The 25,991-nt window shown below is 46.7% G+C and overlaps 1 long non-coding RNA gene across 1 annotated transcript; it reads left to right on the top strand.

Annotated features, from left to right (window-relative positions):
• Nucleotides 1–1,307: 1,307 nt before the first annotated feature.
• Nucleotides 1,308–25,176, top strand: LOC117068881. The gene is made up of 4 exons (XR_004431269.1): nucleotides 1,308–1,652; nucleotides 2,040–2,266; nucleotides 4,415–4,558; nucleotides 25,057–25,176. It is a non-coding gene; the product is annotated as an uncharacterized LOC117068881 (long non-coding RNA).
• Nucleotides 25,177–25,991: the final 815 nt, after the last annotated feature.

Genomic DNA, 25,991 nt, shown 5'->3' with positions numbered 1-25,991 from the left:
GTCTTCTCTTTGGTAAAATCGAGAAGGAAGATCAGGCACAGTGGCTTATGCCTATAATCTCAGTAATTTGGGAGGCTGGGGCAGGAGGATCACTTGAGGCCAGGAGTTTAAAACTAGCCTGAGCAACATAGCAAGAACCTGTCCCTATGGAAAAAAAAAAAAAAAAAAATTAGCTGGGCACAGTGATGTGCGCCTGTAGTCCAAGGTACTCAGGAGGCTGAAGTGGGAGGATCACTTGAGCCTGGGAGTTCCAGAGTGTAGTGAGCTATGATGTGCACTCCAGCCTGGGTGACAGAGTGAGACCCTATCTCTTAAAAAGAAATGGAGATGGTAATTCCCCCTTCCTAAACATGTCAGGAGGTTTCAATGGGAAGCCAGGCTGTTCCAGGCCCAGGGCAAGCCCTGCATGCAGGGAGCAAGTCTTTTCTTTTTTTCACCCCTAGTTCCTTAAGGAAAAACATTCTAATGTCTCGGCTCTCTCTCTCCAACCCACTCTTGTCCACCGTCCTTCCCCTCCCAAATGTGAGATTCTCTCATTCTAAGTGACACCCAGACAGAACTGGCCAGACTTCAGCCATAACGCGTCCAGTTGTCTCAACTCCATGTTGTTTGAGCTCTGCCGGTCCCAGATGGTGACGCATCGGACAGGGCTTCTGCCCCACGGTGGGCTTGCAGGTGTGCCTTCACCTCACTTGCATTCTCTCTCCTTTTTAATCTTCAAATTGTTTTAATTAGTTATTCAGTGGGTACAAAATAATTTTTCTGGCATCTGTGTGAAGTATAAAGAATGAGAACACAGCGAACACCTGCGTACCCACCGCTTGGTTTAAGGGGAGCGTTTCCTTCCTATTTGGACTTATGCGTCTGTGTCTCCCCAAGTTTGCCTACAGCTAATCGCTTTCTTCAATTTCGTGTTTATCTTTTTATTTCTTTTCTTTATAGTTTTGCACTTATGTTTACATACCCACGTAACATATTGTTTTAGTTTCTGCATGCTTTGGAACTTTATGTAAATATAAATGCAACCACACTGTATGTATCTTTCATTTGCCTTTTTTGTTCAACCTGGTTTTTTTGAGATCCGTGTTATAACTGGTTTTTTTGCTCTTGTCCCCCAGGTTGGAGTGCAATGGCTCAATCTTGGCTCACTTGAACCTCCCTGGTTCAAGCAATTCTCCTGCTTCAGCCTCCCGAGTAGCTGGGATTACAGGTGCCCGCCACCACGCCCAGCTAATTTTTGTATTTTTAGTAAAGATGGGGTTTCACCATGTTGGTCAGGCTTGTCTCGAACTCCTGATCTCAAGTGATTTGCCCACCTCGGCCTCCCAAAGTGCTGGGATTACAGGCATGAGCCACTGCACCTGGTCGGTTACTGTTATATAGTTATTCTATTATGGGAGTAGATCATGATTTAATTATTCATTCTCTGATCTAAGGATGTTTGGAGCTGTTTTCAGGTTTTTTCTTTCACAGAGCTGCTGAGAACATTCCGGTTCGTAACTGGACCCACAGATGCAGTGGTGTCGATCTAGGAGTGGAATTGCTGGGTTATGGAGTAAGGCTAAATTGTTTTCGAAAGCGGCTGTACCTGCTGATACTCCCTTTGGGAGTATAGAAGTATTCCTGTTGATCCACAGCCTTCCCAGCCCATGGTTGGTATCTTTTTAAGTTTTGTTGATTTAGAGGGTGGTATCTCATTGTGATCCCCCTCAATGTTCCAGTGTATTCTTCAAAGCAGCCATTTTTTGTCTTCGCCAAGGTTAAGATTACTCTCTCCTCTTCAGAGTTTGTTTCCAGGCCCACCCTCTACCCGTCTTGACTATGGCAGAAAAGGATGCAGCCTTCCTTCTCTCTCAAGCCTGGGCTCTTTTCTCTCTAATGTAGGAGCCCACTTCTCCCCTTCCTCCCCATCATCTATAGTGTCCCCATATTTATGATTTCCAGATTTCATAAATGAGTAGTGTGGTAGGTAGTGTTGGTCACATACCCATACTGTGGCTATTTTCAACCTCTTCTTCCTTGCCTTCCTCTTCCTATAGAGTCTGAAAATGTTGGATAGCTTCCTGGCTGCCCTTGCAACTAGATGTGGCCATGGGACCGAGTTCTGGTCAATACGATACAGGGGCATGTTTACTGGGAGGCTTCTGAGAAAGATTTATCTCCTTGAAAAAAGGAAGTAGGTTCTCCCTCCTTCTGCCTGCCATGGATGTTTATACATGAGAGCATGATGTTTGGAACTGCAGCAGCCACCTTGCAAGTCCGGGCAGTAAGTCTGAGGATGAGAAGCCAGTGTGCTTGGGATGTAGAGAAAGGATGAAAAAGGCCTGGATTCTTAGGGACACTGGGGGGCCAGGGAGCTAATTCTGGAGCTGCCACCCTATAGACTGCTTGTTATGTTAATCAGATGTCTTTATTCTCAAATGATGTTCATAGGATAATCTATTTGCAGCCCCAAAATCCTGACTTTGGCCTTTGTAGCGATTTCTGACTCTTTTTGTACTCCAAATCACGCTCTCTAAAGACTCAGTAATGTAATTCCTGCCAATCCAGTGCATCCTGAACTTTCTATAATACCTGACACTGTTCATCCACCTTCTGGAGGGCTTTTCCCTCTTGGGCTTCCGTGATGCTCCAGCGTCCGGGGTCTTCAGCTGCTGTCATCTTTTTCTCCTTACACTGACTCCTTCTCTCCATGAGTTACTTTTGCTGAACACCTGCTACAGACCAGGAGCTGAACATGGTTCTTTCCAGAGGTCATTTTACTCCCTACAAAACTCCTGTGACTTTGGTATTACAATTTCCACTTCACAGATGTGAAGCCTAAGCTCAGAGATGGTAATTAACTCATCCACAGTGATGGACTTAGTAAGTGACACACAGCTGGGATTTGAACTGAGGTATCTTCAATTTCAATTACACCATCTCGCCCAAGGCTAGACAGCCAGTCTCTTTCTCATAGCTCTTTTTAACGCTCTCCTGAGGTCAAATGACACATTCTTATTGTAATAGGCCATTCTTGCATTGCTATAATAAAATACCTGAGACACAGCCTGGTGCAGTGGCTTGTGCCTGTAGTCTCAGTACTTTGGGAGGCCAAGGAGGGCAGATTGCCTGAGTCCAGTAGTTCAAGACCAGCCTGGGCAATATGGTGAAACCCTATCTCTACCAAAAATACAAAAATTAGGCAGGCGTGGTGGCTTGTAACTGTGGTCCCAGCTATTCAGGAGACTGAGGTGGGAGAATCATTTGATCTTGGGAGGTTGAGGCTGCAATGAACCACGATAGCACCACTGGACTGTAGCCTGGGGTGACAGAGTGAGACCCTGTCTTAAAAAATACCTGAGACTGGGTAATTCATAAAGAAAAGAGGTTTAATTGGCTCACAGTTCTTCAGGCTTCACAGGAAGCGTGGTGTTAGCATCTGCTCGGCTTCTGGTGAAGGCTCAGGGAGCTTTCAACTATGGTGGAAGGCAAAAGGGGAACAGGAATGTCACATGGGGGCCATACACTTTTAGACAGACAGATCTTGCGAGAACTCACTCACTATTGTGAGGACAGCACCAAAAGGATGACACCAAACCATTCATGGAAATCCACCCCCACGGTCCAGTCACCTCCCACCAGGCTCCACCTCCAATACTGGAGATTATAGTTCAACATGAGATTTGGGTGGGGACAAATATACAAACGATATCACTCACTGCATCAATTCTAGAGAGGCCTCCCAAGTTTTTCCCACAGTCTTACATGATCCCTTCAGTCCTGAAAAACCACGAAGGCTTCTCCTCTCCCCTTACATCTGCCATGTGTACTTCTCACCTGGTCTGCCTTTATGGTTTCTGACCACAGCATCTTTCAACCATGGAGATGGATGGGGCATCCCGCATTCTTTTTTCCACCCCTCCCTTCTCCATTTCATATTCTCAGTCAGAAGCAGCAGCCCTGGGTGACCCCATTGAAAATGTTTCTCACATCTGTCCCTTTGTCCTCACTCCTAGGCCATGCCCCATGCCTCACCACGTGGTCCTTCCCCTTCTCATCCGTCCCCGAGACTGCTCCCAGATGGGTGGTTCCAATCCATTGCTTTCCTGATGCCCTCACATGCTCCCATTGCTTATATGGCCCAGTCCTGGCTTTCATGGCCCTTCATGATCTGGCTCCAGCTTTGGTTCTTGACAGAGTAGTTCAAATCCGCCAGCATGGGCTGCTGTTTCCAGACATACCTTCCCCTTTCTTAACTTCCAGCTGCCCACTCTCCACCCCCATACTGTCTGGCATCTTCCTCCCCTAAGCAGAAAACACCTCATCTTTCAATACCCACCTCTAGTCCTATGGGTGAGGGGAAGACTTCGGTTACTAGACTGCTGGGATCTCTCCCCCCTCAGCTTTCCTATAACTCTTGCTGTCTCTACAGGTTCCTGGGGCACCTGTCAGATGCTCACTGTGTCATGGTGTCTGAGCCACATTTCCCACACAAGACCATAAAGTTCTTTACGATTGGAACCATGCCTCTCCCTATCTCAACCTTGGAAAACTGAATGGAGATGTTCCCTTTCCTGTAAGTCAACTCACCTGCCTGTATAAATATTAACTGAGCATTTACTATGTTCCAGGTTCTATTCTAGGCACTAGGAATGCAGTTGGGGAGACAAAGTTCCTGCCTTTAGGAGTTTATGGTGTAATAGGGAAAACAAACAAATAAATTGTAGAAAGAATGACTTATTATAGGGAAAGTATAGGGTGCTCGTAATAGGGGTGCACATAACCAAGGCCAGAGTGACAGGAAAGGCTTCATGCCAGGGAAGGAAATTGTAAATCGAGACTAGAAGAGGTTTAGCCAGGTGAAGAGGCAGGTGAAGAGCAAGGAATATTCCAGGTAGAGCACATGTGAAAGCTCAGAAGTGAGAGAGAGCACAGCACATTTGAGAGAGTGGAAAACCAAAGTCTACTCTGGCTGTGGCTGGCATGGAGTGTGTGTGGAAGAGAAGTGGTAAGAAGGGCTAGGAGGGGTGGTGGGTGGGGGCCAGATGCACTGGACCCATCAGAGAGAGGAGTCCTGGGTATTGTGGCCTTGGTGAGGAGGGATGACACTTTTTTTTTTTTTTTTTTTTGAGGTGGAGTCTCGCTGTGTCTCCCAGGCTCGAGTGTGGTGGCACGATCTCGGCTCACTGCAACCTCCACCTCCTGGGTTCAAGCGATTCTCCCACCTCAGCCTCCTGAGTAGCTGAGACTACACGTGCACACCACCACACCTGGATAATTTTTGTAGAGATGGGCATGTTGGCCAATATGGCTGGTTTCACCCCCAGCCTCAAGCAATCTGTCCACCTTGGCCTCCCAAAGTGCTGGGATTATAGGCATGAGCCCCCGCACCTGGCCCCAGCGCTTTTTGGCCAAGAAAGCTTTAGGTCCAGGGGCATATCAGGGGCCCAGCAGGAGGAATAGATGACGTGGAGGCAGGAAATGGTGAAATGGCTGCTAGAACTCGGAAGACTATGGAAGTGTTCCAATTGCCGGAACTTGCCCTGTGACCTGGGCAATGGTCAGGAATTCCAAAACCTCTAAGGAGTTTACCAGGCAAAGCATGGTAAGATAGAAACCATGAGGGAGGTGTCTAGAAAGCCCTGTATTTGGGAGTGGAATGGTTCAAGAAAGGCTTCCTGGTCCTGATGGACTTCAAGATGCGTCTGCAACGTGGGACTGATAGTGCTGGGCGTCGATGTGGTGAGAAAGGTGTTCTCTCCTTCCTGCCAGTGCCCAGAACAGTACCTGGAACATAGGAGATGCTCAATCTTAGCCTGTGGCTAAGTGCTTCTGGCTCTGGGGCCCCTGGTGGCCCAGTTACCCCTGGGACCTCTGGTTCTCCTTTCCAAAGCAGAAACTGACCTTGGGAGAGTGAGGTTGGCCAAGGCCACTTCCTCATCATTCATGTCCTTCCCGGTCTCTACCAAGCTAAGCAAATAGCTACTTTCTTTCCAAGGTAATTGGACCAATTTGTCCAAACATGGAAAGCCAACAAATGGGTCTGAAGTCTTTATCTATTATGGCACCACCCCTATTGTCTATAATTTAGTATCATCTGCAAAATAAAATTGTCATTTATACACCCTCCCATAGAACAAATCAGATACAAAATGATAGATTCTAGCAGTATCTCAAAGAAGCTCCCTTTCCAGAGAACTCTGCTTTAATTAATTCAACAAATATTTATTGAACCAGGCATTATTCTAGGCATTTGGGATACATCAGTGAACATAGCAAAGATCCTTACCTAAGCTTGCAATTTAGCAGGCAAGACAAACAGAAGACATAATAAGGAAATTACACAGTTTGCTAGAAAAGGTGATGAGTGCTACAGAAAAGGACTAGAAGGGGGACTAAACAGAGAGTTCTCTTTTCCACAAGCCAACCTACCTGAGTGGGAAGGAGGATGGGAAGGACAGGAGGGAAGGAAGAGATAGGACACAACGTCTGTGTTTTACTGCCTGCATAAGACTTTGTCCCTGGTTGGAATTTTAAACTAATTGAATGTGTTACTTTGATAAAAAATAAGTTTAAATAGTGACATAACTATATTGGGAGGGGAGGGCATCGGTGTGACCCAAGTTCTCTTCTGTCGCTGAAGAAAACAGGACAAAGTTTCTAAAGTGAATAAATCAAGAGATAGAAGCACAGGTATATAGGTCAGGCACGGTGGCTCACGCCTGTAATCACAGCACTTTGGGATGCTGAGGCAGGAGGATCACTTTAGGTCAGGAGTTCAAGACCAGCCTGGCCAACACGGTGAAACTGTCTCTACTAAAAATACAAAAATTAGCCAGGCGTGGTGGCACACACTTGTAATCCCAGCGACTAGGGAGGCTGGGGCAGGGAAATCACTTGAACCCAGGAGGCGGAGGTTGCAGTGAGCCGAGATCATACCACTGCACTCCAGCCTGGGTGACAGAGCGAGACTCTGTCTTGAAAAAAAAGTACAGGTATACCGTTTAGAAAGTAAAGATCATTATCAGAAGAATTTAAAACAGAAACCACAAAAACAGTGAAAAGTCATTTCTTTTAGAGGAAAGAAGACAGACTGGGAAGGCTCAGGACAGAGTTGGTGGGGGACTCTTGCCTTTTTAAAATAAGTCTTGCTGTATGTTTGGGGTTTTAAACTCATAGGCGTGTGTTACTTTGATGATTAAAAAAAATTCTGCTGAGCACTTGAGGGGGTCCACGATGATGGTAGACACCTTTGGGACTTCTGCAGGGAGTGGAGGGTGGTAGAGCAAGCAAGTTCTGCCTCATTTAATCCAAATCCACTTTCTTCTATTTGTTTTATGTATCTGACTTTCATGCGAGACTTTGAACAAAGGGTTCTGCAGCTAAAATTGGTTTGAATTCTATGATCCCTTTTGGCTCTCGTAATTAATGATGCTTTATAAGCACCTGTTACCCTTTGTGCTCATGTCTATTTACTTCCTGAAATAATTTCCTTAATTTAGCCAGAAGCCTTGCAGTCTTCCCCCAGTTGGCTATGGTGTGAAATGATTGGTGAGTTTGCTGCCAGTTTGCTTGGTGTAGAAGTGAGACCGTGCAGTCAGTCATTCCTGATTGCTACTTCAGAGGGCCTCTGGAGCCACTGTTAGAACAAAGGTCCCATGGGCATTCTGTCTGGCCTCCAGTACAGTGGCTATTGTAACAACAGGTAAACATTTTGGCCAATAATTCCCCAATGTCATCTCAGTATCTGCAGTCTCTCCTGTGCAGCTGTGAATCTGCTTATAGAACCTATTTATAGAACCTTGCCTCCCACTCCACTTCCTGGGGATGGGGAAGAGAGAGACAGAGAGAGAGAGAGAGAGAGAGAGAGAGAGACAGAGAGAGAGAGAGAGAGAGGGAGACTGTGAATGAAGTTAGGAAAGGGAGGGAGGGAGGCAACTCCCCTTTAGCTTAGTCACCTCCTAGTGACTCCACTTCCAGACATGTGTCATAGTCGGCCTACTCTTGCTCTTGTTCTATTTTTAGGGCATGTCCACTCCATTCATGTTTCTTGTTGTTGCCATTTCTGCCTGGCAGCTGCTTTCTTGAATTTGAGGTTCCAGAGGTTCTGTGTTTCCAGGCACCTTTCATGCACCCTTGCCTTTGCACACTGTTTTTCATCTGGTGTCTGGGAATCTGACACTAATCCTTGAAGGCCACGATCAAATGCCATGTAGTTTGTAAAACCTTTCTGGGCCCCCAACTCTGGAGAATCTGTCTCCACCTTAGCACTTATCACAGACCCTGGCCATCTCTCGATTGCATGTTGGTGTCCTTGGTGGGTTGGAAACATCCCATGGTCGTCTCTCTGAGGCATACAGTGGATGTTTAATAACTGCTTGCCGAGTGAAATGAAGTATATTTGCCAATATCTCTTCTATGCTTTAGGAAATCCCACTGGGCCTGCAAGAAATGTCAGTGTGGGAAGGTTTCTCTCAAGGCATCACCATAAATCTTTTCCTGTTTTCTTCTTGAAAGACAAGATGTGGAAGAGTCAGGTAACATCTAGAGAAAGCCTCTAATATTTGGATAAATTCTATCTGGGGAGGGGGAATTCTTGCCACCATTTTACAGATCAGAAATCTGAGACTCAGAGAGATTGAGACTCGCTAATGATTACATAGTAAATAGCAGAGCCAGAGGTTGAAACCTGTGTCATCTGACTCCAGGGACGCCGTTTCCTACCGCACACTTCCTAGTGGTCTCCGCAGTGTGCTGTGAGATGACATCGTTTAAGACTTTCCAGACCACAAGTTCCCCCTCAAGCATTCATGCGATTGTTTTCCATCCAGACCCAAGTGCTGAGAATTTCCTTGTCTCCCCTGCTTTTTCTTCATCTTCCTGAGGTTTGCTAGCTCATTCTCTGGCTTCTCTGCAGTCTGCAAGAGTTCGTTTTTCTCTCATCTCTTTCCAGATATTATGATTTCCAAATCTTTCTGTTGGTTTCTTTTTCCGGCTGTGGTCCTTTATTGGGAGGCTTTCCAATGCAGCCGCAGATCGGAGGATGATAACACTGAATTAGTTAGTGGATCTTCTTTGATGTTATTTTGTGGGTGAACTCATTAATTTATGATAAAAAAAATCAAAGAGTTAGGCTCTTGCATAGGACTGGGTTGTCCCAAGGCAGTTGGATAATAATGATTAGTCAGATTAAATCTCAAAGAGCTCTCTGCCTCAAATATAGGGGTTAAAGTCCAGATGACTGCATTTGGGAACATCCCATCCTCTAGCATCCCATCACAGCCTTGAGTCAGCGCAACATGGAACGCTCCCCACTCTGAATGTGGGTCTGTCTCTGTGGCTTCCACTTTGAGGCCACTAAGACTTCAGGTCTGTCCAGATTGTTACAACGCTGGAGGCAATGTAGGGGAAATAGGGTGAGGCTGTGAAAGCCTCTTTCCCATCAGAGCAGCTGGATATTAAAAGGGATCATTTATCCTTGCGTGAGTGATCTCAAAGCTCTCTGTAGACTCTAGTCCTGTGACGTCAATGGGGAGAACTCTCTCTGGGCTACACAGGGAAGTGCCAGCTCCATGCTTGGCATGGAGCAAGCTTTCTATAGGTACTGGTTGAATGATGGACCAAGCTTTCTAGAGGTAATGGTTGAATGATGTGTGAAAAGCTGTTGGCTAGTAGAAGGGGAGCAGGAGTGGAGCTCAGGTTTTTCTTTATGTGACAAAACCTCCTAACCAGCTCCCATCTGTGGCCATTTACCGTGCTTCTTTCACCTCTGTGGAAAATTGTCTGTGCTCCTCTCCCAAGCCATCCCCTCTCTGTTTGCCTTGTGTTCCATTCCCTGCTGGCCTGTTAAGGGCTTGCTCCTGCAATTAACCCTCTCTTTTCTGAACTATCAGTGTTTCCCTCTCTACTAGACGATTCCTGTCAGCAGACAAACATGCCCTAATGTCTTCCCTCTTGAAAGGAACCTCCCTTGCTTTCATGTCTCCCTTGGACCTCCATGCTAGTCTTTGCTTCCCTTTGCAGCAGAAAGAGTTGTTTACACTCTCAGTGCCTCTCCTTCCTTTCCTCCATGCTAACTCTCATACCCACTTTAATCAGGATCTTATCCCTGCACCACTAAAACGACTCTTGTCAAGGTCACTGGTGAACCTTCTTGCTGCCAAGTCCAGTGGTCATTTCTCAGTTCTCATCTTATTCCACCTGCGAGCAGTGTTCAATATGGCAGGCAAGACTCTCTTTCCAGCCTTCTTTGCTTGGCTTCAGGACACCACTCTCTCGGGTCTCCTCCTACTTCACTGGCCCCTCTTCTCAGTCTTTTGTCTTCCAGCCTGTCAGTGACCAAGTGTCCTGAATCAGTTCTTGGACAGCTTTTCTAGTTATGCCTACTCCCTTGATGTCTCTAGTCCCATGGTTTTAAATGCTATCCACATACTGAAGGGTCCTGAAGTTATATCTCCAACTCCTCCTCCTCCCTTATAATTTACTTATAACATATACATCAAACTTCAAACCTAAGTCAACAAAACACAACCAAAATGCTGTGTACCCCAACCCTTCAAGCCTACTCAGTCCCTAGTCTTCCCTCTCAGTAGACAACCACTCCTTTCTTCTGATGGCTCAGATCTCAAGACTTAGAATCATCTTTGACTATCTCTTGTGTATTTATGTATTTATATATTTATTTATTTTGAGACAAAGTCTTTCTCTGTCCAGGCTGGAATGCAGTGGCACAATCTCAGCTTACTGCAGCCTCTGCCTCCTGGGTTCAAGTGATTCTTCTCCCTTAGCCTCCTGAGTAGCTGGGACTACAGGTGTGTGCCCCCATGCCTGGCTAATTTTTGTATTTTTAGTGGAGTCAGGGTTTTGCCATATTGGTCAGGCTGGTCTTGAACACCTGATCTCAAGTGATCCACCCGCCTTGGCCTCCCAAAGTGCTGAGATTACAGGCATGAACCACCATGCCCGGCCTGTCTTCTTTATACCACACATCAATCCATCAGAAGATCCTCTCAGCATTACTTTCAAATTATTTCTAGAATCTGGCCACTTCTTCCAACTTCTACTGCTACTACCAAATTCTAAGCCACCACCACATCTTCTAAGCCTGAGCTGCTCTAACAACCTCCTGATTGGTTTTGCAGCTTCTAGTCTTGCCTCCCCTCTGACATCCAGTGGAATCTTTTAAAAACTGCAATTAGATGATGTCACACCCCTATGCTAAACCTTCTTAGGCTTGCCATCTCACTTTATGAGTAGAATCTAAAGTCTTTATCGGGGCCTACAAGACCCTGGAAGACCTGATTCTTGCTACCTCTCTGAACTCAACTGCCAACTCTCTTCCCCTTGCTCACCTCAGGTCTAGCTACACTGGTCTCCCAGCTATTTTTTGTTATTATTATTATTATTTTTTGGAACTGAGTCTCACACTGTCACCCAGGATGGAGTGTACTGGTGCAATCTCAGCTCACTGCAACCTCCGCCTACCACGTTCAAGTGATTTTCCAGCCTCAGCCTCCCAAGTAGCTAGGATTACATGCAACCACCACCACCACACCTGGCTAATTTTTGTATTTTTAGTAGAGATGGGCTTTTGCCATGTTGGCCAGTAGAGTCTTGAACTTCTGTCCTCAAGTGATCCACCTGCCTTGGACTCCCAAAGTGCTGGGATTACAGGTGTGAGCCACCATGCCTGGCCTCCTGCTGTTTTTTGAACATACCAAGCCCAGTCCTGCGTCAGGGCCCTTGGATTCTGTCCTGTTTGCCTTGTCACTCTTCCTCCGGGTATCTATATGTCTAGGTCTCTCTCTTCCTTCAGGGCTCTACCCAAATTTCACCTTATCAAAAAAAGTATTTCCTGACTATTCCTTTCTAAAATAACCCCTCTCTATCACTATCTCCTTACCATGTCTTCTTCCTAGCAGTGATCACAACTTGCCATATTTTACACATATTTGCTTATGTCATGGATTGTTACCCCCATTACTATATAAGTTCAATAAGGACAGAGGCTTTGTATTTTTAGTCATGACTGTATCCCAAGTTCCTAGAAGAGTGCCTGATACACAGTAGGCATTCAACAAATAGATGTTGAATGAATAGATTTGTTGAATGGCCTCATCTGGATATCTAGTCATCAAGTTAAGAGAGTGGTTTCCAGAAGGTTGTGTAATTGATGTGATCAAAATCAAGTGGGAGGAACTGTGAAATTTACATGGAGATAATCAGATTATGTGCTCATTTATTACCAGTGACCACTGCAGGATTCATAGATATTCTGTTTGGTCCTTTATGCCAAATCCTATGCCAAACTATAAGGTAGAATGAGACACCTGTCTTTAACTTCTTTAGCATGTCACTTATCCTCTGGGACTCAGTGTTTTCATCTGCAAATTAGACAGCTGGAGATGTGGTCATTGCTCTGCTAGTCTATGGTCTACCAGATGCTGGAGGGAGGCAGCACAGTTAAGAGGATCAACCACACAGGCTCTGGAGCTTGACTGCCCGTGTCTGAAACCTGTCTCCATTTCCCACAAACCCTGTGACTTTGGGCAACTTACTCAGCTCCCTCATTTATAAAGTGGGAATAATAAAAAGATCACAAGAACACAACTCAGAGTAATTGTGAGGATTACATAAGATCATACATGTAAAGTGTGTAGCATATGGACTGGCACATGGTAAGTGCTCACTAAATGTTAGCTATTAAAAATGGAAAGTTCGGCCGGGCGCGGTGGCTCAAGCCTGTAATCCCAGCACTTTGGGAGGCCGAGACGGGCGGATCACGAGGTCAGGAGATCGAGACCATCCTGGCTAACGTGGTGAAACCCCGTCTCTACTAAAAATACAAAAACTAGCCGGGCGAGGTGGCTGGCGCCTGTAGTCCCAGCTACTCGGGAGGCTGAGGCAGGAGAATGGCGTAAACCCGGGAGGCGGAGCTTGCAGTGAGCTGAGATCCGGCCACTGCACTCCAGCCTGGGCGACAGAGCCAGACTCCGTCTCAAAAAAAAAAAAAAAAAAAAAAAAAAGGAAAGTTCTGGGGGAATTTTTGAGGGGTCATTGCTATTAATGTGTTTTAGAGGTGACAAACTGTTCTAGAATATTAGATGATATGGGAATTTTAAAAGCATGATAATTGGCTGGATGTGGTGGCTCACGCCTGTAATCCTGGCATTTTGGGAGGCCGAGCTGGGTGAATCAACTGAGCTCAGGAGTTTGAGACCAGCCTGGCCAACACGGCGAAACCCCATCTCTACTAAAAATACAAAAATTAGCCGGGCACGGTGGTGCGTGCCGGTAGTCCCAGCTACTCGGGAGGCTGAAAATCACTTGAACCCAGGAGGCAGAGGTTGCAGTGAGCCGAGATAGCGCCACTGCATTCCAGCCTGGGTGACAGAGCAAGACCCTATCGCAATAAAATAAAATAAAATAAAATAAATAAAGCATGAGAATGGTATTGTGCCTAGTTCAGATAATGCTGTTCTTCTTGGGAGATGCATGGTGAATGGAAGTACTTACAGATAAAACCTCATGATGTCTGTCACCTTCTAATAATCTAGGCAAATATATCTCTGTTTTTATATCTATCAATAAAGCAAATGTGGCAAAAAGCAATAGTTGGAGCTAGGTAGATGGCATAGTTTATTGTACTATTCTTTCAACTTTTCTGTTTCAAAATTTCAAAATAAAAGGTTGGAGAAAATACAAAAGGCCCTAGAAACAGTCTAGTGAAATCCAACACTCATATCTTACAGAAAGAGAACCATAAGCTCAGAAAACAAGACAGTTGCTCAAGGTTATACAGCTGGAAAAGCCTGGGCCAGAAATCCCTCCCGGTCTCCTGGCTGCCAGGTTCTCCCTGTGTGTGGGCTTCAGACTGTCAGGCAGCAGTGAGCTGCAGAGGGGCACACCCCACCACCCCTCAAAGAGACCAAGGGGTAATATGGGTGTGTAAAAAGACACTTGTGTTGGTGTTTTCTTTTTTATGTTTACTTTATTTATTTAATTATTTTGAGACAGAGTTTCACTCTTGTTGCCTAGGCTGGAGTGCAATGGTGCGATCTCAGCTCACTGTAACCTCTGCCTCCCGGGTTCAAGCAATTCTCCTGCTTCAGCCTCCTGAGTACCTGGGACTACAGGCATGCGCCACCATGCCTAGCTAATTTTTTTGTATTTTTGGTAGAGATGGGGTTTCACCATGTTGGCCAGGCTGGTCTTGAACTACTGACCTCAGGTGATCCACTCACCTTGGCCTCCGAAAGTGCTGGGATTACAGGCATGAGCCACTGCACCCGGCCTTATTTTTAATTTTTTAAGAGACAGGCTCTTGTTCTATTGCCCAGGTTGGAGTGTAGTGGCACAATCATGGCTAGCTGCAGCCTTGAACTCTTGGATTCAAGTGATTCTCCTGCCTCAGCCTTCTGAGTAGCTGGGACCACAGGCACACATCACAACATCCGGCTAATGTTTTCATTTTTTGTGCAGACAGGGTCTTGCCCAGGCTTGTCTCGAACTCCTGAGCTCAAGCAATCCTCCCACCTCAGCCTCCCAAAGTGTTGGGATTACAGCTGTGAACCACTGCGCCTGGTCTCCTTTTTATTAAACAAATAGCTCATTTAGTTGGAATTTATGATGTCAAAAGTGTGAAGGTGGCACCAGAGTCAGACCTGCTATCCTTGGAGAGTGAGCATACCGGTTTGGCACCATCTGCTTGTGGTTTTGAGTGGTGGTGGTAGTGGTGGTGCGTGTGTGTAAACTCGGGTTGCAGAGGAGAGAGGGAAGAGTAAAAGGGTGGGGCCCAGGTCCAGGAAGATCAGCAAGGAGAGACTGGCTTCAATTCTGGAGCTCCCTGAAAGAAGTGACCCCAGGCTACGGCTGTGAACGAAATGTGGGCACGTATTTAAAGAAAGGAAATGATTCTCTGCGGTCAGCAGGATCTTTGTCTAGCTAGTGGGGTTCCAGGAAGTGCAAAGGAGAGGGGAAAGGAGGGGCCGTCCGTGCAAGCCTGGCTGTGTGTATATGGGGGGAGCACACAGCGAGGAAAAGGGAGAGAAAGAAGAGAAATTATTCTGAAGAGGAAGCCGGGGGCGGGGCGGGGGAGGGGTAGAGCCGGGGCACTGGGGGTGGCTGGAAAGGTAGAGAGGTCGCACCTGGGGGCCCGCGAGAGGCTCGGGAGTAGTCAGCCTTCGCAGGCTGAAGCGTCTTGCCCCAGAAAAATCCCTGCCCCACTCTCCTTCAGGCTGGATGTCCCGGGGGCCGCGGCAGCGAGCGCAGAGCTCCGGGGCTCTCACAAGGGGGAGGGCAGGAAGGGGAGGCGGGGCCTCGCGCGGGGCGGGAGCCGAGCCTGTGGCCCGGGCGGGGCTCCTCTCCGGCGGCGCCGGAGTCTGGGGGCCGCGGCTTCCCCCTCCTGGCCCGCGGCAGCTCCTGGCCCCTCCTCCCCCCGCCGCCCCCACCCCCGCCGCCGCCGCCGCCGCCAAAGCTAAACCCGGCCGTTGCCTGCAGGAGCCGCGGCAGCGGGCGATCGGGCCGTGAGGAGCTTCGGGCGCGGCCTCGCCTCCCGGGCCCGGCGCCTGCCTCAGCACCGCGGAGAGCGCCGCGCCCCTTGCCGGGACCCCGCCGCCCGCCCGTCCCCGGCCCACCTGTGCCCGGGCCCGCGGCGCCCGCATCAGCACTGCGGACAGCGCCCCGGGCCCCAGCTCGCAGCCGCCACCGCCCACCTGCTCCCGGGGTCAGCACCGCGGACAGCCCCCCTCGCCCAGCCTCGCGACAGCCTCCGAGCGCCCCCTGATCATGGCCACTGAGGTAGGGGCGAGCGCCCGACTCGCAGGCAGTGCCCGATTGCCGCAGGACCAAATGCCCTAGGGGCGGGCTGGGCAGAAGGGGGAGGCGGGAGTTGGGGGTGGGATGGGGTGATTCCCCGGGTCAGGTCTGGAGGGAGGAGGTAGGGGCTTAGTGAGGGCTCATCTCCCCCTTGCGTGTCAATCTTCCCCTCGCCCCACCTGAGCCCCTAAGCTGTCCACGACACTTGTTGGCATTAGTGCCAGGGTTGCTTCAGGGCCCCAGGCTGGACTTTCCCCTTCTCTGGACTTCACAAGTCCTGAAATCGCTTTCCTAGAGGGTTGGAGACTCGTGTGTGCGCGTGTGTGAGGGGAGGGAAGGCGGCTGTCCGCCGTTGCTATGCAGTCAGCTTCTGAACCCTAAAGCTTGGCTAAGGGATGACAGACTTACCTCTACATCTGCATTTCCTTTGCGGGAGGGAGGGGACAAAGACATCCTCAGGCTGAGAACCCAAACGATTGGTCCCCACTTTTGCATATCACTCTTCTTGAGTTTTTACCCCATTCGAGGTTTTTTTCTTTTTTCTTTTTTTTTCCCCAGGGTGTCCAAATTTCCCCTCCATCTGATGGGAGGTTCTGCCTTCTTCAGGGTGCAGTGATAGGTGTGTCACCTTCAAGCACTTGAAGGCTGAACCAAGGGGCCTGTTAGCTAAGGGCAGAATCCTGGTGTAATGCTTGAGGTCAGGGATTCCCCGTCTACCCCTAGGAATTGCCCTTCTCCCCCCTCATTTCAGGACGGAGATTCGGCTGTTTATGTTCCCACTTTATACATGGTAAAGGTGATGGATGAAAAACGAGAGAACTGATTTGCTACTCCACACAACATGTCAGCGGTAGAGCTGAAAGATTTTGCCTTTGAATTTTTGGAGTGAAACTCAGGACATCAGGGTCTCCCCAGTTCTGATGTTGACTTCCTTTGTGGTGTCTCCCCATTTCCAATCCAGCTGGCATGAGCTGGGGGAGCGCAGAGGCCTTTGAATGATTCAGTGCAGTGCTTCTGGGCATCCTAGTGCAGTGTGACATTAATATCAAGTGTGGCTGTTGTTATTCCACTCAAGTTTCCACCACAGAACAAGGTGTCATTGCTTGGCATTGCTTGGCATTCTGACAAGGCACAAGGTTACCTAGGAGGAGAGCTTGCCCCTCAGGACTAGGTGTGGGGGCAAGCCCTGGGCAGACCCTGGGAGCTTGGTTTCTAGAGTAGAGGAACCCAGAGTACTCACAAAGCACCAAAGACACAGAAGAGGGCAGGAATAATAAAGGGAGAAACCAAGGAGCTGGTTACCTTCCAGATAGGGCTGCCAGATTGCAGCAGAGCTGTGTTGGATGGAAAAGGGGAACTTCAGCTACATGGGCATGGCTGGGCCAGCAGTGTGGGCAGAGAAGGCAGCTGCCTCTGCGATGTGATCTGACAGATTCCAACAGGCCCATCTGTCCCAGGATATCTCCCTCACAGGTCTGCCATGGTCCACGGATTCCAACCAGCAGGCTACATCTCTAGGTTGAGGCGGCATTTCCAGGAGGCTGCTGTGAGACATGCATGACTCTCCCCTGGGAGGGGCTCTGCTCATAACGCCTCTGAGAATATTGCACTTTCCTGTGTACAAAGCACTATCGCATGTGTGATCTCTGTCAAGCCTCAGAGCAGCCCTGTGAAGTGGGTAAGGATGGTATTATTATGCCCAATTAACAGATGAGACAACTAAGGTTCAGAAGCTTGCCTGGTCCCTGTGAAGGAGCCAAAGAAGGCATCATTATCCCATTTTACAGATGATGCAACTGAAGTGCTGAGACTTATTCAGGAAAATATGGCTAAAAGGTGGTAGGGATGGGATAAGAACTTGAGTCTTCTGCTTCTTTGGCCAGTGCTTTTTTTTTTCCCCCCCCCTGCATCTAATTAGCCTATTGTGTCACCTGATAGAGAGGAGGGCCCTCCAGGTCTTGATGTGAAGCTTTGATGGAGAGAAAAGGAAATCAAGAAGGGCTGGAATGTGGCGACTCAGGCCCCCTGCTTGGCCTGGCTGGGTTGGTTTGAGGGCAGAGGGACAGAGGGGCAGAGGAAAGTCCAGAAGTGATGGGGAGTTGAGGACAAACATTCCTCACTTCACAATTTGGCCTTGGGTGGACTCTGGTGGCAGAACTGAGGCAGGAAGCCTTAGCTCTGCCGGGGCACAGGACATGCACATATTCTGGGCTGTGGGGTGAGTCATTCTCCTGAGGCTGTTTTTACTATTAGAATTGAGTTGAGATTACCAGGACAAACTTGTTGGGAGAGGGAAAACATTGCTTTCAGTTCCCATGATTATTCTCTTAGGATTCTCAATAGGAAGTCCTCAGCTCTAGGAGAAGCTGTATTGAGAGGAGAGAGGGAGAGGAAAGGGGTGGGGAGAGGGACAGAGAGGGAGGGGTGAGGGAGAGGGAAGAGATTCATGGGTGGAAACTGGGTCTTTTCTGTTCCCTAATTTCTGTTTAGGAGTTAGCATTAGGGGAGAGATGTCTGTGAGGAACTCAGAGGAGGGATGGAGCCTCCTGAGCGATACACTGACCTCATTTGGAAAGCTGCAATGAGCCCATTTTCTGAGCAGCAAACCTCTGTGAATGTGTGTCACTGGGAGCAGGGTCTGCCCTGGGAAATAGTCCAGATGACCAAGGATAACTAGGAAGTGCCTGGCTGGGAGGGGCTTCTCCAAGTGGTGGGATTTGGCCTCTAAGAGATTTTAAAATACATCCAAGTAGCATTATTCAAGCAGGGTGTTTGGAGGTTTGATCTTTGAGGCATGGAATTAATAACCAGTAGCCATTGGGTCAGGCTTGAACACTGGTACAGGCTGAGAAGAAGGGAGGCCTTGTGGCTGGTGTTTTATCCTTAGTCTTGACCTGGCTGTCTGTGACTCACAGTCCTCACTCCTCCTTCACACCCTAGCCAGAAAGCAGAGTGCTGGCATCAGCGGAACCTCCTGATTCTTGATGCCTCACATGCATCCTATGGAATGAGATGGTTTTTAATGAGGATGAAGATGGGGCCAGGGGGGCACTCCTGTTGGATTTGGGCAGACTGGACAAGGAGCTCATTCGCACTCCAGAGCTTGTTCCTCTGTACCCCAGCTGGTTGACTGTCAGATGAACAGGAGCCAAATATGTGACCTGTGGTACCCACTCTCCAGGAAGCCTCCCCCTCCTTCTCACACTGAAGTTTGAAAATTGGTCCCATGGGTCTTACCACTGATTTTCTTCCTTATGAAATGCCTCTTGGCCCTGTCTTCACTCTGCTGCCAGTGGGCCAGGGGTGGCAACGAGAGAGAGGGGCAGGGTTGAGGAAGGTGAGAAGTGGAGAGAGGCTCAGGTCTCTGGGTCAGTTAAGAACCTCCTGGGAGATGCCCAGGGGAGACTCAGAAACTGCAGCCTCAGAGAGAGGTGTGCACATATTTTGAGATCCTCTGGTAGGATTTCAGAGCATCATGGATCTCTGCTTGAAAGCCCCACCAGCTTGCTGAAAGCTTAGTAGCTGGCCAGAGGCCTGGAGCCTGGCTTAGCTCTTGCCCAAGGGGCCCCAGCCATGGGATTCTTTTTTTAGAGGTCCTAAACTAGCAGCTCTAGAAATGAGTCTGGTCCATGGGTGTGCCTTATTTAGTCTGTTGAGTGCTTATACATTTAAAAAATGTATTGGAAACATTCAAAAATCAGGATATTTGTTGTTAAAAAGATCTAGATTTGTGGCTTCTTTTGAGACACCAGAAGTGCTGGCAACCTGGGTATACATTCCCCTGTGGCCATAGTCATCTGCCTCCTTGAGATGGGGCACCAGTTTTCTAATTAGCCCCAGGCCCCACCTGGCCCACTTATTGCTCAGCCCCTGTAAACATTTGCATTCATAATCCCTGATAAAACCTCTAAAATGTCAGAGCTGAAAGGGGCTTGAGCAATGATGTAGTTCCAGTTTCTTAGTTTCCAGCTGAAGAAATTGAGGTCCAGAGAAGGGAAGACTTTCCCAGGGCCATGTGGCCCAGGGTCAAGTCTCCTGCTCCCAGGTCAGTGGGCCATCTTTCCACCAGGGCTTCCTGGCACTTCACACTCAAGCCACCCTGAATGGAGAAAACCAGGAGACCCTGCCTTGCCTTAAATCCTGCTCTTCACCAACTTCAGATGGGTCTGTAAGATATATACTCTATGTAGGTCTGGGAGGCTAAGGCTCTGCCATATAAAATGTGTCTGATATCCTTTAGCAACTCCTCAAGAGTTGCTCCTTCACAAACACTCTCCAGGGAGAGAAGCAGATCTCTGGTCACCCAGAGCCTGGATAGTAGTCTAAGGCTCAGGTTATTGTTGGTGCTGAAAAGGGTATTGACCTATCTTTCTTTGTCTACTTGAGAACCCGTGGATCAAAGCCAAGAGGAAATGGGAATGTATTATGTAAGGTAGCACCCCCAAATCTTAATATATTAATAACTTAATACAATAGAAGTTTGTATCCTGCTCAGTGAAGTTCCAGGTAAGTGTTCCCGATCAATAGATATTGATCTTTCCGGCAGTGATTCAGGGACCCAGGCTCTCCCCAACTTGTGGTGTCACTATCTTCAACAGAGGGCTCCACCAGACTCCATGAAAGGGGAAAGAGCAGGGAGGAGTGGTACATCTTTATGAGTCGAGCCTACACATGGCATTCGTCACTTCCTCTCACATTCTATTCAGTCATAGGGACCCACCTAACTGCATGGGAGGCTGGGAATTAATATAGCTGTGTGCCTAGGAGCAAGAAGAAATGGCTTTGGTCAATAGCTAGCCAGTCACTAGAGACACATGCCTTCAGGACAGCACACATATACGTGTGTACACATGTGTGCATTCAGGCACAGATTTAACGCAATCCCTATCAAATTAGCAACATCATTTTTCACAGTATTAGAAAAAACAATGCTAAAAAAGAGAAAAACAATGCTAAAGTTCATATGGAACCAAAAGAGAACCTGAATAGCCAAAGCAATCCTATGCAAAGAACAAATCCAGAGGCATCACATTGCCTGACTTCAAATTATACTACAAGGTTATAGTAACGAAAACAGCAGGTTTTATATGGGTCAGAGGAGATGAAGCTGAGTCCATGTCAGAATGGTTTCTCTCCTTTCTTTCCATTCTCACCACCACTTTTCTCACCACTCTTTAGTTTTTCCCATGGACTATTAGAAAGAGAATCATCCCTCCAACTGGCCCCTCACCCCAGTCTTGTCCACTTCCCACAAAACTGCTAGAATGAACCTTCTAGGGGTAGGGGAGTCCACAGATTGACTGACTTTTGTAAGTTGGTTTTACAGGGGCAGAAGAAGGCCATAGCCCTATTCTTTACTCTTGAAAATACATTATAAAACCTTAACCAGAGCAGACACATTAACAATTAACTTATTTATATTACCAAAGAATTCTTTATTTCTCCAAGTTTTCATAGGTTCCTAGTAGATATCAAGGGGATTTCCTCAAAGAAAACCTTGATTAGAGGAATCAGTGAATATAAGCCTAGAGGAGGGCTTAGACATTATTTAATTCAGTCACAATACTTTGAGATTATGTACATTTTGTACATAGAGCAAGGTTTACCTGGATTTAGGAAAGTCACACATAGTGTTTTTGGATTCCCACCTTTTCAGGACCTTGATCTACCAATTAACTGCTCCTTCTACTTTATTAATAACCTTTCCCAGGTATTTATTATTTCCCAAGATTTTTGTTTGTTTTTAAATTTTATTTTATTTTAGATTCAGGGAGTATATGTGCATGTTTGTTTCATGAGTATACTGCATATTGGTGGTGATTGGGCTTCTAGTGTACCCATCATCCAAATAGTGAACATTGTACCTGATGGGTAATTTTTTAACCCTCACCTCCTCCCCTCTTTTGGAATCCCCAGTGTCTATTATTTTCATCTTTATATCAATGTATACTCATTGTTTAGCTTAGACTTATAAGTGAGAAGGTGTGTTTTGTGGTATTTGATTTTCTGTTTCTAAGTTAGTTCACTAAGGATAATGGCCTCTAGCTCCATTCATGTTGCTGCAAAATATGTAACTTTATTATTTTGCGTGGCTGTGTAGTATTCCATGGTGTATATATACCACATATTCTTTATCCAGTCAAATGTTGATCGTCACTCTGAAGTTGGTTCTATGACTTTGCTATTGTGAATAGTGCTGTGATGAACATACGAGTATAGGTGTCTTTTTAACATAGTGATTTATTTTCCTCTGGGAGGATGCCCTGTAGTGGGATTGCTGGGTTGAATGGTAGTTCTCTTTTTAGTTATTCAAGAAATCTTCATACTGTTTTCCATAGAAGTGGAACTAATTTACATTTCCACCAACAGTGTATAAGTGTTCCCTGTTCTCTGCATCTATGCCAGCATCTGTTGTTGTTTTTTTGATAGTAGCCATTCTGATTGGTGTAGCATGATATCTCATTGTGGTTTTAATTTGCATTTCTCTGATGCTTATTTATGTTGATCCTTTTCATGCATTTATTGGCAGTATTTATTCTTTTCAGAAATGTCTGTTTATGTCCTTTGCCCAGTTTTTAATGGGTTTTTTTTTTCTTGTTGAGTTGTTTGAGTTCCTCATAGAATCTGGATATTAGTCTTTTGTCAAAGGCATAATTTGCAAATATTTTCTCCCTTTCTGTAGGTTGTCTGTGCACTTTGTTAGTTATTTTTTTTGCTATGCAGAAGCTTTTTAATTTAGTGAAGTCCCATTTGTCTATTTTTGTTTTTATTTCATTTGCTTTTGGGGACTTCATCATACATTATTTGCCTACGCCAATATCCAGAAGAGTTTTTCCTAGATTTTCCACTAGAATTTTTATGGTTTCAGGTCTTAAATTTCAGTCTTTAATCCATCTTTAATTAATTTTTGTATATGGTGAGAAATAGGGGTCCAGTTTATTCTTCTGCACATGGTCAGCCGGTTTTCCCAGCACCATTCTTTGAATAGGGAGTCCTTTCCCCATCCCATTTACAATAGTCACACACACACACACACACACACATACATACACACACACACACACACACACTCTTAACCAAGGAAATAAAAGATCTCTATGAGGAGAACTACAAAACACTGATGAAAGAAATCGTAGATAACACAAACATATGGAAAGACATCCCATGCTCAAGGACTGGAAGAATCAACATCGTTAAAACGACCACGCAGCCCGAAGCAATCTACAGATTTAACACAATCCCTATCAAATTTAGCCACATCATTTTTCACAGGATTGGGAAAAACAATGCTAAAAAAAAGAAAAAACAATGCTAAAGTTTATGTGGAACCAAAAGAGAACCTGAATAGCCAAAGCAATCCTATGCAAAGAACAAATCCAGAGGCATCTCATTGCCTGATGTCAAATTATACTACGAGGCTATATAACCAAAACAGCAGGTTTTGTCTGGGTTACTGGTACAAAAATAGATGTATAGACCAAGGGAACAGAACCCAGAACCCAGAAATAAAGCAACATATCTACAACCAACTGATCTTTAACAAAGTTTTTCCCCAGTGTTTAAGCAAGTTTAAGTATCTTTCATCTTAAATCCTCCCCTTCAGCAGGAACCTTTCCTGCTCCTTGTGATCTGATTCTTGCCTCCTCTACAGTCTCATCTCCCACTGTTTCTTATCTAATCTGCAAAGTACCTCCAGTCTTGCTGAAATTTGCCTCTAGTAGACCATGTGCTCTGTCTTTGTCACTTTGCACAAGCTTCTCTTTTTTCCTGGGTTGCCTTTTCCTCCCTCTCCACACTCCCTGCCTGCCCCCTACTACTAGTAACCCCTGGCCTTCCTTTATGACTCAACACAGGCTTCAGGAGGCCTTTTCTGAGTGAGCATTTCTGGGTAAGATGTTACTTCTCTGTGGCATTTGTCACTGTCTAATTCATTATATATTTACTTGTCTTCCTCCCTGGAGCTCACAGACTCTTTTGCTCAGCACCCCCAGAGCTTGGCACTAGGAGAGACTCAATAAATGAGAGGCGAGTGACTGAATGGATCCAGCTTAATTACATGGGATGAACTGGCTGTTGTTCACTCTGCCTTTGGGGCTTGGTATCCACGTGGTCTCAGTGTTGGTCATATTTCAACCAGTGGGATTCTTGTCTTGAATGTGGGTGACTGAGGCTGGAGAGGTGGAAAAAGTGGCCTTGTTCTGTGGAATTGAGCCCATTCTCCTCAAGCACTAGAGTCTGTGTCAATGTCAAATCCACAGATGTGCACAAGGGACAGAAATCTCCCCTCTCCTTCCTGCCAGGGAAGGCTATTTCTTCCATTTCTGGCCTCAGTCCACTTCATCCACACTATTCTCTGGGGAAGTTTGGGGAAGGACCCACACTGTTTATGGGCCCTTTGTTTCCTGTGGTGAGAAGTGCTGGATGTGAAAAGCATCCGGGGTGCTCTCTGGCCGGGGCCACAAAACTCGGCCTGGAACCCAGTCTCTGAGTTCAGGGGTGCATCAGGTATTCCTCTGTCCCACATGCTACCTGCCCCCAACTCTGTTGTGAATTCCACTTGGCAGGATTGGAGCATCGGTCTTGTTCAGTGCTTGGTTCCCCAAGCACAGGGTCTCACAAGTGAACGCTTGGTACTTGGTGAATGAATGAAAATATGAAAGGTTCTGCTGTGTGTGTGTGTGCGTGTATGTGTGTGCGAGAGAGAGAGAGAGAGAGAATAAGAGAGAATGAGAGAAAGAGAGAGAGAGAGAGAGAGAGAGGACTGGATCGGCCACCAGGAGGTCTTGTTCCTTTTGTTAAAATATGTTGGTTCCAGAACTTCTCATTTTGGCTCAACTTTGGCCCCGCTTTAGGCTTGTTAAAAATTTTCTTAGAGTTGCGGTCTTGCTCTGTCACCCAGGCTGGAGTGCCGTGGTGCAATCACAGCTTACTGCAGCCTTTAACTCTTGGGCTCCAGCAATCCTCCCACCTCAGCCTCTCAAAGTGCTGGGATTACAGGCATGAGCCACTGCACCCAGCCTTGCTTTAGGCTTTTAAAAGATCTTTCTTGGATAGCTCAGGGCAGCTTCTTGGGTAGACCCCACAGCCCTGCCTCCCTTGGCCTCCTGGAGCACCTGTAGTGTGCCCAGCGTGTCTCTGCATGCTGGGAACTTTCCTGGTGTTAGTGCTGGAAGACCCGGATTCTGGGAAGCCCCTGTGTTTGGGATATGCTGAGAAGGATGATCACTCTGAGCACCTGCGGCCCGCACATCTCCTCAGGTCCACAATCTGCAGGAGCTCCGGCGAAGCGCCTCACTGGCCACCAAGGTCTTTATCCAGAGAGACTACAGCGATGGGACCATCTGTCAGTTCCAGACCAAATTCCCCCCAGAGCTGGACAGCCGGGTAAGGATGCCTTTTTCTACACTTGGAACCCAGGGCTGTGATGGAACTGAGGTTCTTATTGGAATGTATTTTTTTCTAGGATCATATGACACATAACATCATAGGACACATAACCTGTTCAGCCATTTCAAAAGGATGAATTTTAAAAAATCTAAAGGATGATTCTTAATATTGTCTTACTGTCTCCTCATAGAAGTTAGAGCTGAAGGGATCTCAGGAATTTTCTGGTCTGGCAGCTCTCAAGTTTCAGTTGCCTAAGAATGATGTAGAGAGCTTGTTAAACAAGTGGAAATTCCTGAGTCCTACTGGATGATACAGGTGTTGTCCAGTGGCGCTGATTCAGCTGTTGGACTGTGGCTCAGGAGTCTCCATTTATTAGCAGCTGTTCTTAACCTTGGCTGTACATTAGACGTTCCTGGGGAGCTTAAAAAATCCCGAGGCTCAGACTGCAGCCCAAACCAACTACATTAGACCCTCTAGGGGTGGGGCTCTGGAATCCGAATAGTTTTAAATCCTAATTTTAAAATGAATTTTAATCATGATTGTTTAAACTTTAATATTTATTTATTTATACTTTTGTGGGTACCTAGCAGGTGTATATATTTATGGGATACATGAGATACTTTGATACAGGCATGCCATGTGTAATAATCACATCAGGGTAAATGGAGTATCCATTACTTCAGACATTTATCTTATGTGTTACAAACAATCCAGTTATACCGTTTTAGTTATTTTAAAATGTACAATTAAATTATTATTGATTATAGTCACTCCGTTGTGCTATGAAATACCAGGTCTTTTTTTTT

Source organism: Trachypithecus francoisi, unplaced genomic scaffold (genome assembly GCF_009764315.1).
Source record: "Trachypithecus francoisi isolate TF-2019V2 unplaced genomic scaffold, Tfra_2.0 Contig01579, whole genome shotgun sequence".
Classification (NCBI taxonomy): Eukaryota; Metazoa; Chordata; class Mammalia; order Primates; family Cercopithecidae; genus Trachypithecus; species Trachypithecus francoisi.
The sequence above is the reverse complement of the archived record's forward strand: the minus strand, read 5'-3'. Positions and strand labels throughout refer to the sequence as shown.